Genomic DNA, 16,890 nt, shown 5'->3' with positions numbered 1-16,890 from the left:
GTATCCTGAATAATGTACTGCATTCTTCTATATGTTACTACATTGCCTCTCTGCTTCCCTCTAAGGGTTTTTTTCCCCCTTCTGTACCAGAGCAACTTTCACTTGTTTCACTTTTTCAATTGTCCGCTTAGGCTTTGTTTGGGCGGTAACTTTTGTTAGGAATTCTACAATCATCTAGATTGTAAGCCTTTGGGCAGGGTCCTCCTCCTTTTTTGTGCTACCTGATCATGCACCTCCTCTACTGTGAACCCATGCTATGCATTTGAGTGACCTAACTTGCCTAATCTCCATGCTCCATCCAGTGACTAAGCATTACCTTGTACTCCTACTGTGCTGCATGATCTGGTATTTCTTGAACTCATGTATTGTCATTTTGCTGTATGTCGCCCCTAAATATTGTCTGTAACCTAAACTAATGTCCAGCGCTGCGTAATTTTGTTGGTGTTCTATAAATACAATAAATAAGAATTATTTTTTTTTCTAAATTTATTTTAATGGGAATAATCAGAAAAAAAGGAAAAAAAATAATTATTAGTTTTAAAATATTTCACTGTGGATAAAACTTACACATTGTATTTGTCCATTTGTCCCGGTTCTTACAGCATTTTAAATAGTACAATGTATGGCGGCAATATTTTGTTTGGAAATAAAGGTGTGGTTTTTTTTCCTGCTTTTTGCACCCTTTACTATTTGCAAAGCCCATATTTGCAAAAATAACAGTAATATGCCCTCATGACATATGTGTTAAAACAGTTCAGTCCCTAAGGTAACTATTTTATGCATTTTTTTTTTTTTTTTTTTTTTTTCAAATGTCAGCTGTTTTTTTAAAGCAGGTGTTTTTATTTTGGTAACGATGGGAGAGGCAAGGGATTAATTTTAATAGTGTATGTATTTTTTATTTAAAAAATGTATGTTGATGTAATTATACAATTTGGCCACAAGATGTCCCCCCTTTTTTTTCTTGCTGTGCGTACTGTTAGTACCTTAACAAGAAGTAACGCGTGTATGTGTTACCTTCGTTTTAACAATGACCACGGTATCTCATTCTTGCTGATGGTCAATGATTACCTGCACTTAGATAAATGAACGGGAAATGTGTCCCAGATCATAACTCACGTACTCAGTGTTCTACTTGATGTCTTTTCCGTGTCAGTACTTCTGGGTCAGCGCCATTTCTGCGAAAATGCCGGGGCTCACAAGTGGATACTGATGCGTAACAGAAGAGCTGATGGGATGGAAAAGACAGCGGGTGGAACGCGGAGTAGGCGAACTATGATCTGGTTTTTTTTTTTTAACACCGGTAATTCATTCTGGAATGAAGCGGTACAAGTGGGTACATGATCGGGGGTGTAAAAGGGGTGTTCCTAGAGAAGGGTAACTGCCACTTCCTCCCTGTCCATATTCAACAACCGGGTATCGGTTGAAAAGGGCGCCTTAGCTGCCTGTATGAAAAAGGCGCCGCCATAGACATCAATGTTATGGAAATATGGGCTACAAAGTGTAGAAAACGGCGCCCGAGTTTTGATATAGGATACAAGCGGGCTCCCCTGTGTAGCCCATATTTTTCCGGCTTCAAGGTTTTCGGCTACAGTAGGGTGCACCTTTGTAGCCCATATTATTGCCTTTTTTTTGTAGCCAAAGTTTTTATATGGGCTACACCAGGCGCCTTTTTTGTAGCCAAAGTTTTTATATGGGCTACACCAGGCGCCTTTTTTGTAGCCAAAGTTTTTATATGGGCTACACCAGGCGCCTTTTTTGTAGCCGAAGTTGGTATATATGGGCTCCACCAGGCGCCCTTTTTTACAGGCGCCCTTTTCATATAAACCCCAACAATCGTACCAGTCAAAGATTTTAAGTGCTGCAGTGACCACTGAAGGAGCTTGGCCATGAGGATGTTGCTGTGACATATGCCACATCAACACAAACACAATGTTATTTCAACCATCCAACACACCCCTCACAGTTCAGGGATACTTTCAATGTACAGTAGGCCACGCGCCGCTTAGTAATCAGAACATTCACAGCAGATAAATAAAATCTCTGACTAGTCTGGTGACCTGGTCAGAACTCTGCACAGACATGAATTTAGTAAAGTCTACAAACTTTCTCTCTAATGGGATGAAAAATAAATCTGTGAAGTGAAATGGCTGTGAGTGGCTTTCGCTGGACCTCTGCACCCCTCTTTACGCAATTAACAGATCACAAACAGCTTCTCTCTGGCAGGATGAAAGTGAGGTCAGCTCCATTGTACATCTCTGACAGGGAAACATGAGAAATGATGCTGCTGGGGGTTTGTGTTTACTTCTCCTCCGCTCTCATTATAACGTGACATTACCGCAAGATCACCAGCCTCTCTCTCTCTGCTTTACTACAAATACCGCTGAACTCTTTCAAAGGAAACGGTGACAGCCGGCGTGAAACCTCGCTCATACGCCGATCAATTATTTTACTTAACCCTGCCCTTTGTGATCAGCGGCAAATTACGCAGCATCACAAGGCGAAGGTGAGGTGGTTAACATTGCCATGTACTTGTATTCGCATGAAAATGCTATGCTAATAGGATGCAGGAAGGACGGCATCTCATGGACAGTTTAAAGAGGAACTCCAGGGAAAATAATGTAATAAAAAAGTGCTTCATTTTTACAATAATTATGTATAAATGATTTAGTCAGTGTTTGGCCATTGTAAAATCTTTCCTCTCCCTGATACATTCTGACATTTATCACATGGGGACATTTTTACTGTTGGCAGGTGATGTAGCTGCTGCTGCATGCTTTTTTAGCAGTTGGAAACAGCTGTAAAAAGCCATAGCCGGCCTTCTAAGGGGGCGCCTATAGCTGGTTACCTATACTGAGGGCACCTACACCTGATTTCCTATACTGGGGGCACCTGTAGCTAGCTACCTATACTGAGGGCACCTACGCCTGGCTACCTATGGGGGCAATGGAGACCTTCAACTGATTTCCTATACTGGAGCACCTATACCTGGCTACCTACCTATACGAGTCTGAGGGCGTTTTTTTTTTTTTGAGGGGGGGGGGGGGGGGCACTGCGGCTATAACGCATGGTGCACATTGTCAGTGCTGTGCTATCGTTCTACATGGAGGGGGGAGGCGGCTAACTGTCCTAACGATTTGTTTTTATTAATATTCCTGAAAGGTTCTAGCCTTCATTTTTTAAGTATATTCAGGATAATGCACTCTTTCCATCCATTCGTGGTTATTAAAGGTATTTTTTTTTTCTATTATACAAGTGTGACGTGTCACAGAGAAAAAAGGTTGGGAACCACTGTCCTAGGAGGTATCTCAGGAAAAAAGGTGAATTGCATATGGGCCTGTGTGTGTGTGCGCATGCGCGAAGAGGATGAAGGGGGGCACCAAAAAAATCATTTTTCGCTCAGGGCGCTGTGAAACCTAAGGCCGGCCCTGTAAACAGCTATTTCCCACAATTCAACAAGGTTCACAGACCGGAAACTGCCAGGAGCACCACGGTCCTCAGAGTTTCTTGTGGGAGGGGTTTCACCACAATATCAGTTATACAGCGCCTCCTGATGGTCTGTTTGTGAAAAGGAATAGATTTCTCATGTAAAAGGGGGTATCAGCTACTGATTGGGATAAAGTTCAATTCTTGAAAATTAAAGGACCAGTGTTGCAAAAATCTTAAAATGTAAAATATGTGTAAACATGTACAGATAAGACGTACGTTTCATCCTGAGTAAAATGAGCCATAAATTACTTTTCTCCTATGTTGCTGTCACTTACAGTAGGTAATAGAAATCTGACAGAACAGACAGGTTTTAGACTAGATTTGTTAGAAGGAGCTGGTTAGGCGCTGCTATTTGCTATCCTGCTGCTTCCACTGAAAGTGGGACTACCCCCAACCCACCTAAAAAGGGTTTAATGGACAAAAAAGAATTTGAGGAGAGCTAGATTATAAAAATATATGAATTTTATATTATTCTGTTCTTATTAAAAAGACAGGGGATCTATTCCCATATGTCACCGAATAAATATACACAATATATAACAATACTAGTAGACCTAAGCCCATTAATATAACTGGCTCTAGGTCTCCCTCCCGCCCCTGTGACCGCTGCATGTCAGCGGGCATGCAAACGCCCACACCCGCGCACACGTCCGCACCCGCCTGGCCCCCTCCCCGTCCTGTCCCAACGGCTGTCCATGCTATACATTCGCAGTAGCGCAAATGCATGGACACAGGGACAGGGAATGCAGAGACACTTGCCTACCACTTCACAACTGAGGGGTTTTACCCCTTCTGCATCCAAGCAATTTTCACCTTTCAACTCTCCTTCCATTAGTTTACCAATAACTTTAGAAAGAGAATCAGAGTCTTTATTTTCGCCAAGCACGACTGGGTCGTGCCCGGAATTGGTTTTGGCACGTACAGGATACAAGTAGTATAGGGCACACAGAATACATCAGAAGGATCAACACTATATCACACATTTACATACAGAGACAGCAGAATAGGGCACACAGAATACATCAGAAGGATCAACAACACTGTATCACACAAAGCATACAAGCGAAAAAAAAATGCGCAATTCTTCTATAATTACAAAATCACGTTATAGTGGGGAGTGCGTGGAGAGAGTTCAGTGAGGGGAAGAAGCTGTTTCTGTGTCTGGTAGTCCTGATGTAGATGGACCGATACCTTCGGCCCAAAGGGAGCTGGCTGAATAACCGGTTTCCTGGGTGTGAGGGGTCATTTGCAATCCTCAAAGCTCTGGAGCGCAGCCTTGAGTGGTAGAGGAGGTCCAGAGCAGGTAGCGGTTTACCGATGATTCTCTCCGCTGATCTGATGACTCTCTGCAGTTTGTGTCTGTCGCTAGCGGAGGAGCTGGCATACCAGACTAGGATGGAAGAGCAGAGGACAGATTCAATCGTAGCGGAGTAGAAGTTGGTCAGAAGTTTTGGGGACATACCGAACTTCTTCAGTTGGCGGAGAAAGAATAATCTCTGCTGGGCTTTCCTCTGGGTGGTGGAGGTGTTTGCCTTCCATTTCAGGTCGTTGGAGATGATTGTGCCCAGAAGTCGGACACAGGGAACTCTTTCAACTTCTTTGTCATCAATACGGATTGGAAGAGGGGGGTTGGCGTGCTTCCTAAAATCAACAATCATCTCAACAGTCTTTGCCGTGTTTAGGACCAGCCCGTTCTCCCTGCACCAGTGACAGATGCTCTCAACCTGGTGGCGGTATGCTTCCTTATAATTTTTGGTGATGAGGCCGACGATGGTGGTGTCGTCAGCAAATTTGATCACTTTGACGGAGTCCGCTGTGGATCTGCAGGCGTTCGTATACAGGGAGAACAGGAATGGCGACAGGACACACCCTTGTGGTGCTCCTGTATTTGTAATCCGAGGTTGAGAGGAGATGGTGCCTAGCTTAACGGCCTGGGATCTGTTGGTAAGGAAGTCCATGATCCACAGGCGCAGAGTGGGGTGGACCCCGAGTGCGGCAAGGTTCTCCTGAAGTATTTTGGGGCTGATGGTATTGAATGCGGAGCTGAAGTCCAGAAGGAGGATCCTGGCGTATGTGCCGGGTTTGTCCAGGTGTTCATGGCTAAGCTCCAGGCAGATATTGATGGCGTCGTCGGTGGACCTGTTTGCTCTGTATGCGAACTGGTGCTTATCCAGCAGGGCCTCAGTGGCGAGCTTGAGGAGGGGGAGCACCATACTTTCAAGAACCTTCATGATGACTGATGTAAGTGCCACGGGCTTGAAGTTGTTAAGGTCGGCGACACCCTGCTTTTTGGGGACAGGGATGATGGTGGACCTCTTAAAGCAAGCGGGGACTTTACCGCTCCGAAGGGACTTGTTGAAGATAGAGGAAAGAATAGGGGCGAGCTGTCGAGCGCCGGTTTTCAGTCAGGCTGGTGACACACCATCCGGGCCAGAGGCTTTCCTGACATTTAGCCTTAACAAGTGCTGCAGAACATCAGCCTCGTTCAGTGGTGGAGGGGGCGAGTTTGTTCTTGGGGTCTCAGAGGCAGGGAGGGGTGGAGGTCCTTGTAGCTCTGGGGGAGTCTGGTTCTCAAATCTACAGTAAAATTCACTGAGATTCTCAGCGAGCACAGCGCCTCGGTGTTGCATGCTATGGGGGGGGGGGGGGGGGCTTATAGTTAGTGGCTGCCTTGAGCCCTTTCCACACAGCTCGTGAGTCGTTAGAGGAGAGGTTCTGTTCCAGTTTATCTGCATAGCTCTTCTTGGCAGCTCTCAGTTCTCTGTTCAGGTAATTCCTTGCCCTTCTGTATTCATCTCGGTTGCCTGTCTTGTGCGCTTCCTCCTTGCTTCTGCGCAGTTGCCGTAGTTTTTTTGAGAATCACGGTTTGTCGTTAGGGTAGAGGTTAAAGGTTTTCGTTGGAATGCAGTGATTCTCACAGAAGTTAATGTATGAGGTAACATTTTCTGCCCATTCGTCCAAGTTTGGCGATTCCAGGGTCTGCCAGTCTGTGCAGTCGAAGCAGGCCTGAAGTTGTAGCTTCGCTTGACCACACTTTGGAGGATTTAAGGACCGGTTTCGAAGTCTCCAGGCGTCTCCTGTAGGTTGGTAACAGGTGGATGAGGCAGTGGTCAGATGAACCTAGTGCTGCCCACGGGGTGGCTTTGTATGCATACTTCAAGACCGTGTAGCAGTGGTCCAGTGTGTTGGCATTCCTGGTGGAGCAGGTGACATGCTGATGAAAACGGGGTAGCTCCCGGCGGAAGTTGGCCCTGTTGAAATCGCCCATGACGATGAACAGTGAGTCAGGGAGGGCCGTCTCCCACTGCGTGACAGTGTCGCTGAGTTTGCACAGGGCATTTTTTACCTCAGCATCAGGTGGGATATACACACCAACGAGAACAAAGGAGGAGAACTCCCTGGGTGAGTATGGGGCTTGCAAATTTACCAGAAGGAGCTCCAGCTCTGTTGTGCATTTTTTGACAAGTACGGAGGAGTTGGAGCACCAAGCAGAGCTAATGTAAAAACAGATGCCTCCCCCTTTCTTTTCCCCCGAAAGGGTGCTGTCACGGTCTGCCCGGATGAGGCTGAAGCCTGGGAGATGTAGTGCGCTATCAGGGATGTTGTCATGGAGCCATGTTTCCGTAAAGCAAAGAATTGGGGTGTTGTTGCCAAGTTCACGCTTATCACCGAGGAGTCTCAGTTCGTCCAACTTGTTGGGGAGGGAGCGGACATTTGCGAGGAGGGCTGCCGGGATGGCTGACTGCAGGCCTTTCCTCTTCAGTCTCACCCGAGCGCCTGCTCTGCAGCCTCTGTGCCGCCGGCTTGCGCGGGGATCTAGCTCGGGGGCAGTGATTTTCTGGACGTGGCTCCATACGGAGTTGGACAGGAATCTGTCCTCTGGATGTAGGGCTGCAGTATGTTCCCATGTGAGGAGCTGTGCCCTAGAGTAGGTGGTACGTGGGGGGTGCCTCGTGGGATGCATGCCGGCTCAGTGGGAGTCTACAAAGTAGCAGTACAATACCGTGTCTAGCAGCAAAAACATACATGCATAGAATTGCGACAGTCTATTTCAAGCAGTACAGCACATGTTAAAAAATTAGCGCAACACAGTCCGTTCCCAGCAGTTCAACCCAGGTATATACAGTGGTGCGATACAGGTTATACAGTAGACACAGACCAACTCAGTAGGCAGACCAATATGGCAGCGCAGTACAGTCCATCATTTAGCAGTGCAACACAGATGAAATATAGCAAGTGCCGTACAGTCCATCGCCTAGCGGTGCAGTACAGATGTATGTAGCTGTGCGATACAGACCGCCGTATTGGCAGTGCAGCACAGGTGAGTGTAGTTGTGCAAAAACAGTCCCTCGTTTAGCAGAGCAGGACAGATGAATATCCCAGTGCAAAAAAAAAAAACAGTCCCTCAGCGGTGCAGCACAGATGTGTATGGCAGTGCGAAAAAGTCTATAGTTTAGCAGTGTGTCACAGATGGATGTAGCAGTTCAGTACAGACCAACATTTAGCAGCAGCATAGAAGTCAGAGCGGGCTGGGTGCATAGGCAGAAATAAAACAGGCTCTAGTGTGCAGCAGTAAAGGACAGTACAGCGGCAGTGCCAGAGACAAAGGGGGTGCCAGTGCAAGGGTCATGAAGAGTGGAAGCATCACAGGTCAAAAAAGCACCCAAGTCTCACCTGACATGGAGGGAGGGCCAGAGTGGTGGGCCCCAGCGAGGTGGCATCCGGATCAGGAGCCCATGCGTGCGTGCTGTAGCTGCTAAGTGGAGAGGCTGTGGCTAAGTGGCGAGGCTGCAGCTGTATGGAGAGTCTGTGGCTAGGTGGCGAGGCTGCAGCTGTATGGAGAGGCTTCTGGGTGACGGGGATCCAGCGGCAAGCAGTGAGGAGCGGTGACTGATCGGCAGCAGCCGGCTCCTCCTCGTGGGTGGCCCAGCGTGAGGTGTCGGCTCTTTCGTCGGTGTCAGCGGCGGGTTCCTTCAAAGTGCAGCGGCAGTGGATTGATCGGGCTTCCCTGAGAGTAGGTCCCCACGCACGGCCGAAGAAGTAGCTACCGCTACTGAGGGGGGCTTCTGGCTGCCGGCGTAGAGGACCGGATCTCCGGAGTCCTGGGAGCAGCAGCTCTCCGTTTGTCCACAGCTTGTGGTGGTGGCGAGGCTGTCCGTGTGAGGAGGAGTGATAGCAGGCTGCGAGCCTGCAGGCCTGGTGTATCGGAGGTCCCCACGTGGGTGGCCGCGCGTATGCGCGGCCGAAGAAGTAGCTAGCGCTACTGAGAGGGGCTTCTGGCTGCTTATCACAATGAAATGTGTTAAATGTGGTTTTTTTTTTTTGGTTTTTTTTTAATCACTGATTAGGCTTTCTTTGGGTGGTACATTATGCCAAGAATTATTTTATTCTAAATGTTTTTTAATGGGAAAATAAGAAAAAAATTGGGGAAAAAAATCCTTATTTTTCAGTTTTCAGCCATTATTTTTAAATAATGCATGCTACCGTAATTACTATCCACGTAATTTATTTGCCCATTTGTAACGGTTATTACACCATTTAAATGACGTCCCTATCACAATGTCTGGCGCAAATATTTTATTAGGAAATAAAGATGCATTTTTTTTTTCAGTTTTGCGTCTATCACTAATAAAAAGCCCATAATTTATAAAGTAACAGTATTATACCCTCTTGACATACATATTAAAAAAGTTCAGTCCCTAAGAAAACTATTTATGTATTTTTATAATTTTAAATTTTATGTTTTTACACAAAAAAAAATAAATGTTGGTAACGGGGAGTGTGGGAGGTAAGGGGTTAATTTAAAATGTAAAAACAGATCTTTGCATTTGAAAAAAAAATGCTTTTTAGATGTAGTTTTACTATTTGGCCACAAGATGGCCTCAGTCTTTTTTTTATGCGTCCTGTTAGCAAAATATGTATGCTTACAGGAAGTGTACTGAGGATGGGAAACTTTTTTTTTTTTTTTTTTTTTTTAATTAGAATGATCGCGCAGCTTCTCATAGAAGGCGCTGATCATTGCTACGGGGATCAATGATTAGGAATTGCTTTCCCATTCATTGATTTCCTGGCGGGCAAATGGCAACGTTAACGAGCGCACAAATAAGCGGGAGCGCGTACAGAAGTAGTAGCACTGGGGGTACGTATATTTACTCCCCTGGGCGTTTAAATAAAGTCTGCAGAGGAGTAGATATACTGTACTGAAGCTGTGAAGTGGTTTTTAATTGACATCTCCATGCAAACCATACATTTACACTAATTAGAGCATTCTGGTGTCCCCTTTACATCCAAAAATGTATTTTGATAAGAAAAAGGAAAAAAAAGTTTTGCATATGCATAAAACTTGTTTCAAAAATTATCACTTTGTTAAATGGAATCCAGCTTCAAAAATCCATGCTTCCATTCATTGCACAATTCTATATAAATAATTCCTTATTGCTTAAAATCTCACTACTTTTATTCTTAGTATAAATAATACAATAGGATTGTTATGTTTGCCAAAGTTCCAGAGGGTAATGGATAACTAGCCTTGGGCGGCTGTAACTCAAGGGGACATCTGAATATGGAAGAGGAGTTGCTACTTTGTGAAAGAGGAGGCTGAAAATGGGGAGCAATACATGGAAAAAGGAAAACGGATGCCGCAGGGCCGTAACTAGAAATCACTGGGCCCCCCCTGCAAAACTTTGGATGGGAACTGTCTAGGCAGACTTCTCCAGCATCACTACAGTACACAGCACTTGGGAAGGGGGTAGAATGGTTGGGGGCTGGGCTCTATACACAAGAGCCTGCTGCACACTGAATAGGGACTATCTACAAATCTTTGTCTACAAAACTTTGATTGGTTATCAGTGGCTGAGCAGATGCAGTCATTAGAACAATTGTGCCAAGAGCAAAACGTTTTTTCTCTCCTTGCCTTTAGTTCTCAATCTCTCAGGGCAGGGCCCGCTGTGGCTTCTGGGCTCCCCAGCGGCTGCATCCCTTGCAGGGTCTATTGTTACGCCCCCTATGCCCTAGGGAACTGTGCATGAAAAAGAGGGATTACAGTCAGGGGTGTAACTAGAAATGACTGGGCCCCCCTGCAACACTTTGGATGGGGCCCCCCTATTGCCACCCCCTTCCCCAAAACATTGTATGATTATCAGTGTCAGATGCAGTCATTAGAACAATTGTGCAGAGAGCAGAACGCTTTCCTCTCCATGCCCAAACTCCTCAAGCATCACTACAGGACACAGCACTTGGGGTGGGGTAGAATAGTACTGTACACAAGAGCCTGCTGAACACGGAATAGGGACTGTCTACAAATCTTTGTCTGCAAAACCTTGTATGATTCCATAACAGTGGCTGAGCAGATGCAGTCATTGGAACAATTGTGCAGAGATCAGAATTTTTTTTTTTCCTCTCCTTGCCCTTAGTTGTCAGTCTCTCAGGACAGGGCTCCCTGTAGCTTCTGGGCACCCCTGCGGCTGCATCCCTTGCAGGGTCTATTGTTACGCCCCTGATTACAGTACTTGGATAAGATAATACACATGGAAGAGGGAGGGGCGTTGCTGCAGATAAGAGGTAAGCGACAACATACTTGGCCTAGGGGCACACAATGTATAAATCCGGCCTTACTTACGGTATTTTTTCAGGAGTCTGTTTTACTCCAATGAACCCGAAGGCTCCACTCCTTCATTTTCCTCTTCAGGAAGGCTATTGCCGTAATCGCAACAGCAAGGCTTTTCATTCGGTTGCCACATAAATAGCTACACTGTAAAAATATATAAGTAATTAATCTAGCAGATGGACTGCAATTAGCGAGTAATCTGTGTGATAAATAGATCATGATCTTCTGCTTGGAGACTGAACAGCAGCTCGGGCGCGGGAACAGTTCATACGTTTATTCTATACAGTATGTTTGCAGTGCCGTGTTTGCGTCTACGTTGCTGTTGTTGTGAGTTTGCCATTTTTGTGGCTTGCGCAGAAGACCATGCGAAGGGGGCACAAAAGGATTTCTGTAGGGCTTTTATAAGGCATAACAATCTGGCACATCTTCAGACAATCAGAATTCGCACCTGTTAGGATTAAATAAGGATGACCAGATGGAGGACCAAGATGCCTACGTAAAGTTGGCAAGGAACTTGGCATAACTGGCACGGACAAAGCCGTAGGAACAAGCACCTTTCTCCAGTACTGCTGCCAAGCTCATGGAATTTGAGGACAGTGATCATTTATTTCAACAAATCTGTGCTTGGGGGTACTGTTACTGATTGCTGTCCAGCCGGGATGGAGATTTACATGTTTACCGTGATCGGAGAGTAAAAGAACCTTGCTTTATTTATCCTCTACATTGTAGTGTAGAGCCAGAGCTGTGCCAGCACGTATTGATGTTCTATGTGAATTACAGACAACAATGTTAGGATGTAGCTCTGTTGTCGCTGGAGAACGACTGCTTAGAAAGAAATTTGATTTGGAAAGTTTCCTTTTATTAGAAGCAAATGGAATTTTCAGTCCTCCTACACATACGTTGTGATGTGAAGACACTTTACACATATCTACTGTGGAGAGGGCATCCCGAAATCAAAACAGGAAATTTGGGCACCAGAGCCACGGTGTATGTTTGGGCGCTCCATAGGGGCCCATGCTAATATTGTCTATAAAATATTGCCTTGCAACTACTTTTTGTAGACAGTTAGGCCCGGTTCACATTAGCGTTCCCTGTCCGGATTTTCCTGATCTTATCCGGACCGTATACTGTACAAACGGAACGTACGTTCCGCATAGCAATGCAAAGTCTATGCGGACATTCACACGTGTCCGTTCCGTACAGTACGGAGCCGGACCGGACTCCGGACACTTTTCCAACATGTGCTATTTTTTGGGTCCGGATCTCCGGCCCACGCACCCGGACCGGAGTCGGACCTGAGCCTGACAGCACCATCCGGAACACAGAAACCAATGGGGAACGGAAGGCACAGAACACACTGCCTACAAAAACCTGAAGTTCTACCCCACTTCCTATGCGTATCCAAGCGGCCATTTCGGATGGGGACACATGGGCCAAGCATGTCTGGAGTGGAGCAGCAGTGACCGACGTGCTGGAGCTGTTTGGCAGAATGTCGGAGGTGGAGGTGAGGCCTACAGCGGAGGAACCTGATTCTACAGGTGCACCAGGTGCACCTTCTGCTGACCCCAACATTTTTTAATTTTAAATTTCACTATTTTTTGCCCACGGATCCGGATGGCAGCCTGATGCATGCCTGATACAAACGGACCGGGTCCGGATCGGATCCGGATCGGAACCGTACTGTTCTTATCAGGATCAGGTCCTGATCCGATTAGGATCCGGTCCGTTTACTTGCCAAAACGCAAGTGTGATAGGGGCCTTAATATTGTGGCCAGTCACAACACCAGGTATTTTATAAGTGTTGTGGATATTGGCGTGTTTCCGGTGGTGGTAGTGCTCATAGGCAAATGCAGGGGGGATTACAGCTGCCCAGAATCCCCCCCCCCCTCAGACCAGGGCCAGTGCAGTGTCTGTGGACAGGCACAAGTTGAGACACCAGAATATCTGCAGGTATCCTGCAGCTCACAGCCCCACCCCCTTTCTTTCCTTGCTACAGTAGACTTGCAGCTCTAGTAAACTTAACAGTCAGGTATGAGCACAACCCTGTGCCCTGCTGTGTGAATGCTTCACTTTCCCTTTAATTACCAATGTCGGCTGTTCTCATTTATTATCGGTATCCAAACTGCTCCTGATCAATCCTGTAGTCGATCAGGAGCAGATCGGACATTTAGGAAATAATTGTGAGATCCTGTCAGTCGGATTGGAAATTGCATTGTGTACCCAGCATGATGTCCTACCATATTATTATACTGTATTATGCATGGCTGAGGGAGACCTTTCAGGAATCCTCCCCCCCCTCTCCCTTGAAAATCCTGGGTTTGCCCCTGGTGCGGTTAGGGTTAGGCATAGGTGGGGGGTTGGTTAGGGTCAGGCATTGGGGGACATGGGGTCAGTTAGTGTTAGGCATTGGTGGGAAGGCCAGTGGAGGTGTGTGCAGCATCAGTAGAGGGGCGTGGTTAGGGTTGGGCATCATGGGGGAAGGAGGGCTCATTTAGGGTCCTCTTACACTATATCAGTTCTTTCCAGTTGTAACCGAAAGGACAGCTGATGTGAATTGGGCACCAAATGAAAACGAAAATATTTACAGTGGTAATGACGATAGTAAGGGCCTTAGCCCACTGATGCAGTAGTGTTCACTTTTCAGTTACACATCAATGGTATAGATCAGGGGTCTGCAACCTTTAAGAATGAAAGAGCCACTTGGACCCGTTTCCGAAAAGAGAAAAAAAACTGGGAGCCGCAAAACCATTATAAAACAGATATGTCCCCAATATGCACCAATCGTTAGCAGATATGTCCCCAATATGCACAAATTGTTAGCAGATATGTCCCCAATATGCACAAATCGTTAGCAGATATGTCCCAAATATGCACAAATCGTTAGCAGATATGACCCCAATATGCACAAATCGTTAGCAAATATGTCCCCAATATGCACAAATCGTTAGCAGATATGTCCCCAATATGCACAAATCGTTAGCAGATATGACCCCAATATGCACAAATCGTTAGCAGATATGTCCCCAATATGCACAAATCGTTAGCAGATATGACCCCAATATGCACAAATCGTTAGCAGATATGACCCCAATATGCACAAATCGTTAGCAGATATGACCCCAATATGCACAAATCGTTAGCAGATATGTCCCCAATATGCAGATATAACCCCAATAAGCACAAATCGTTAGCAGATATGTCCCCAATATGCACAAATCGTTAGCAGATATGTCCCCAATATGCACAAATCGTTAACAGATATGACCCCAATATGCAGAAATGACCCCCAATATGCACAAATCGTTAGCAGATATGACCCCAATATGCACAAATCATTAGCAAATATGACCCCAATATGCACAAATCCTTCAGCAGAAATGACCCCAATATGCACAAATCCTTCAGCAGAAATGACCCCAATATGCACAAATCCTTCAGCAGAAATGACCCCAATATGCACAAATCCTTCAGCAGATCTGAAAAGAAAACCCCATTTACTCACCTAGTAAGAAGACCTCCTGTCACGATCTCCTCCTGTCCCGACCTCCGGTCCCGACCTCCTTGTGGCGCGCAACTCCGTCGGCTCCTCTTCCTTCCCGACGTCACGTCCTGCCTGCACTACACTGCAGGGCTACGGGAAAATGGCCGCCCGAAGCCCTGCACTGGTCCGGCGGCCTCTCTGATAGGCTGCCGGCCAGCGTCAGCACACGTGACGTCACACGCGCAAATGTCACACGCGCGCCGCAACCACTGACACCCACTACCGGTGTAGTGTCAGAATGGGCAGCCCTGCAACACCGGAGCCGGGACTGAGCCGCGGCAAAGGGGAAAAAGAGCCGCTTGCGGCTCCGGAGCCGCGGGTTGCCGACCCCTGGTATAGATGCTGAAATGTTGCAGCTGCGTAGCAATCCCTGCAATCTCAGATCCAGAGGTTCTAATAATCTAGTCATACCCAGAGTCCACTTGGAAACTTTTGGTCCCAGAGTCTTCTGTCATGCTGCTCCTACGTTTTGGAACTCCTTACCTCAGAAGATCAGGACAGCTCCATCTCTGGACGTGTTTAATCCAGACTTAAAACCCACCTGTTCAGTTTTGGCATCTGCAGAAATATAACTTTTGTTGTGTGAATAGTTCATCCTACTAGAGATGGCCCGAACGGTTCAACCGCGAACTGATTCGCGCAAAATTCGGTGGTTCGTGTTCTAGGCAAACCGCAAACTATATGTGAGTTCGATTCGCCCCCTATACTACATCATTAGGCATTAGGCTCAACTTTGACCCTCTACATCAGTCAGCAGACACATGGTAGCCAATGAGGCTACACTCCCTCCTGGAGCCCTCCCCCCTTATAAAAGGCAGGCAGCGTCGGCCATTTCCCTCACTCGTGTGGCTGCAGTAATTAGAGAAGGTAGAGTTGCTGCAGAGAGACATAGGGAAAGCTTAGTTAGGCTCTTGTTAGGCTTGTTAGCTTGCTCTTTGCTGATACTTATTGCTAAAAAAGCACCCCTCAACAGCTCTTTTGAGAGCTAATGTTGTTTTTGTGATCTTATATATTTTTTTTCTTAATTTTTTTTTTTGTGTTTTTTTTGTTTTTTTGTTTTGTTTTTTTGTGTGTGTCCCACTGACACTTGCATATACAGCCCTGTCAGTCAGTCGCAGCTGGCCCTTGGCCCCTTGCTAATTCCTACTGTGCCACTGCCAGACCCAGCACATTTAGTGCCTACCTTTTCACTGCACATGTGTGACAGGCAACTGCACATTTGTAATACCAACCACTGCATACCTGTTCATGTTTACTGCACCTGCGTGACAGAAGCACGCGGTGTTATATACCATTCAGTGCACCTGTTCACGATACCTGTGTGTGTGACAGCTGCACATTGTATTGATACCAGTCACTGCATACCTGTTCACGGTCCCTCTGTAACCACACATTATTGTACCAGCAGTCACTGCAACCTTTTCACTGCACCTGTGTAACCGCACATTGTTGTACCAGCGGTCACTGCAACCTTTTCACTGCACCTGTGTAACCATACATCATATTAGTCAAGTCAGTGCATACCTTTCACTTCATCCCCCCCCCAATATGGACAACACTAGGCAGAGCCAGAGGCAGGCCACCCGGCAGGTCTGTTTGAGGTTGCACTGTCGTGATTTCGTGCTGCCCTCTCGACCAAAGTACAGTGTTCAGAAGAAGGCACGTGCCATCAACCCCCAATATTGTCAGGACGTAGTTGACTATTTAACACAGAACACCTCATCTTTCTCAGCTTCCGCACGGAAGCGTGACCTATCTTCCTCCTCCTGCTCTGATTCTGGCACCCCACTTACCACTCAGTCGGCCACCACCACCAAAGTGCCATCACCCCAGGGCTCAGCGGTGTGGGAATGTGTGTGTGTGTGTGTGTGTGTGTGTGTGTGTCTGCCTCAGATGAGAGCAATGCCATCTGTACTCTCTGCCAACGAAAATTGAGCCATGGAAAGACCAAGACCCGCGTAGGGACAATTACCTTACGAAGGCACATGATTACAAAGCACAAACTGCAATGGGATGACCATCTGAGGAAAAGCAGCACACAAAAGCAAAGCCACACACTGCAGTGGAAGATACCAGGCCGCAAATTTTTCTTAAATAAGGCGATACCTAAACTGTACCGTGATGTTGAAAGGAGAGTGGTGTCATCTCTGGCACACAGCGTTGGGTCAAGGGTCCATCTAACCACGGATGCCTGGTCTGCAAAGCACGATCAGGCCTGCCAAAATTTTAAGTCATTCCCCACACACAGCTTCTCTGC

At 46.6% G+C, this 16,890-nt stretch overlaps 1 protein-coding gene across 10 annotated transcripts in view; it reads left to right on the top strand.

Annotated features, from left to right (window-relative positions):
- The window catches only part of EPHA6 (EPH receptor A6), a 1,277,595-nt gene that overhangs the window by 6,844 nt on the left and 1,253,861 nt on the right, over window positions 1-16,890 (top strand). For 2 of the 10 annotated variants that reach the window (XM_068270652.1, XM_068270651.1), the window contains exon 1: window positions 1,181-1,261. The exons of 7 other annotated variants lie outside the window; for them this stretch is intronic. The gene's annotated coding sequence lies outside the window, so the exon portion shown is untranslated. Of the gene's footprint in view, window positions 1-1,180; window positions 1,262-16,890 lie in introns of those variants that run through there. One more of the 10 variants, XM_068270653.1, reaches the window with a different exon arrangement.

This window comes from Hyperolius riggenbachi, chromosome 2 (genome assembly GCF_040937935.1).
Source record: "Hyperolius riggenbachi isolate aHypRig1 chromosome 2, aHypRig1.pri, whole genome shotgun sequence".
Taxonomy (NCBI): Eukaryota; Metazoa; Chordata; class Amphibia; order Anura; family Hyperoliidae; genus Hyperolius; species Hyperolius riggenbachi.
This window is presented reverse-complemented; position numbering and strand designations above follow the sequence as displayed.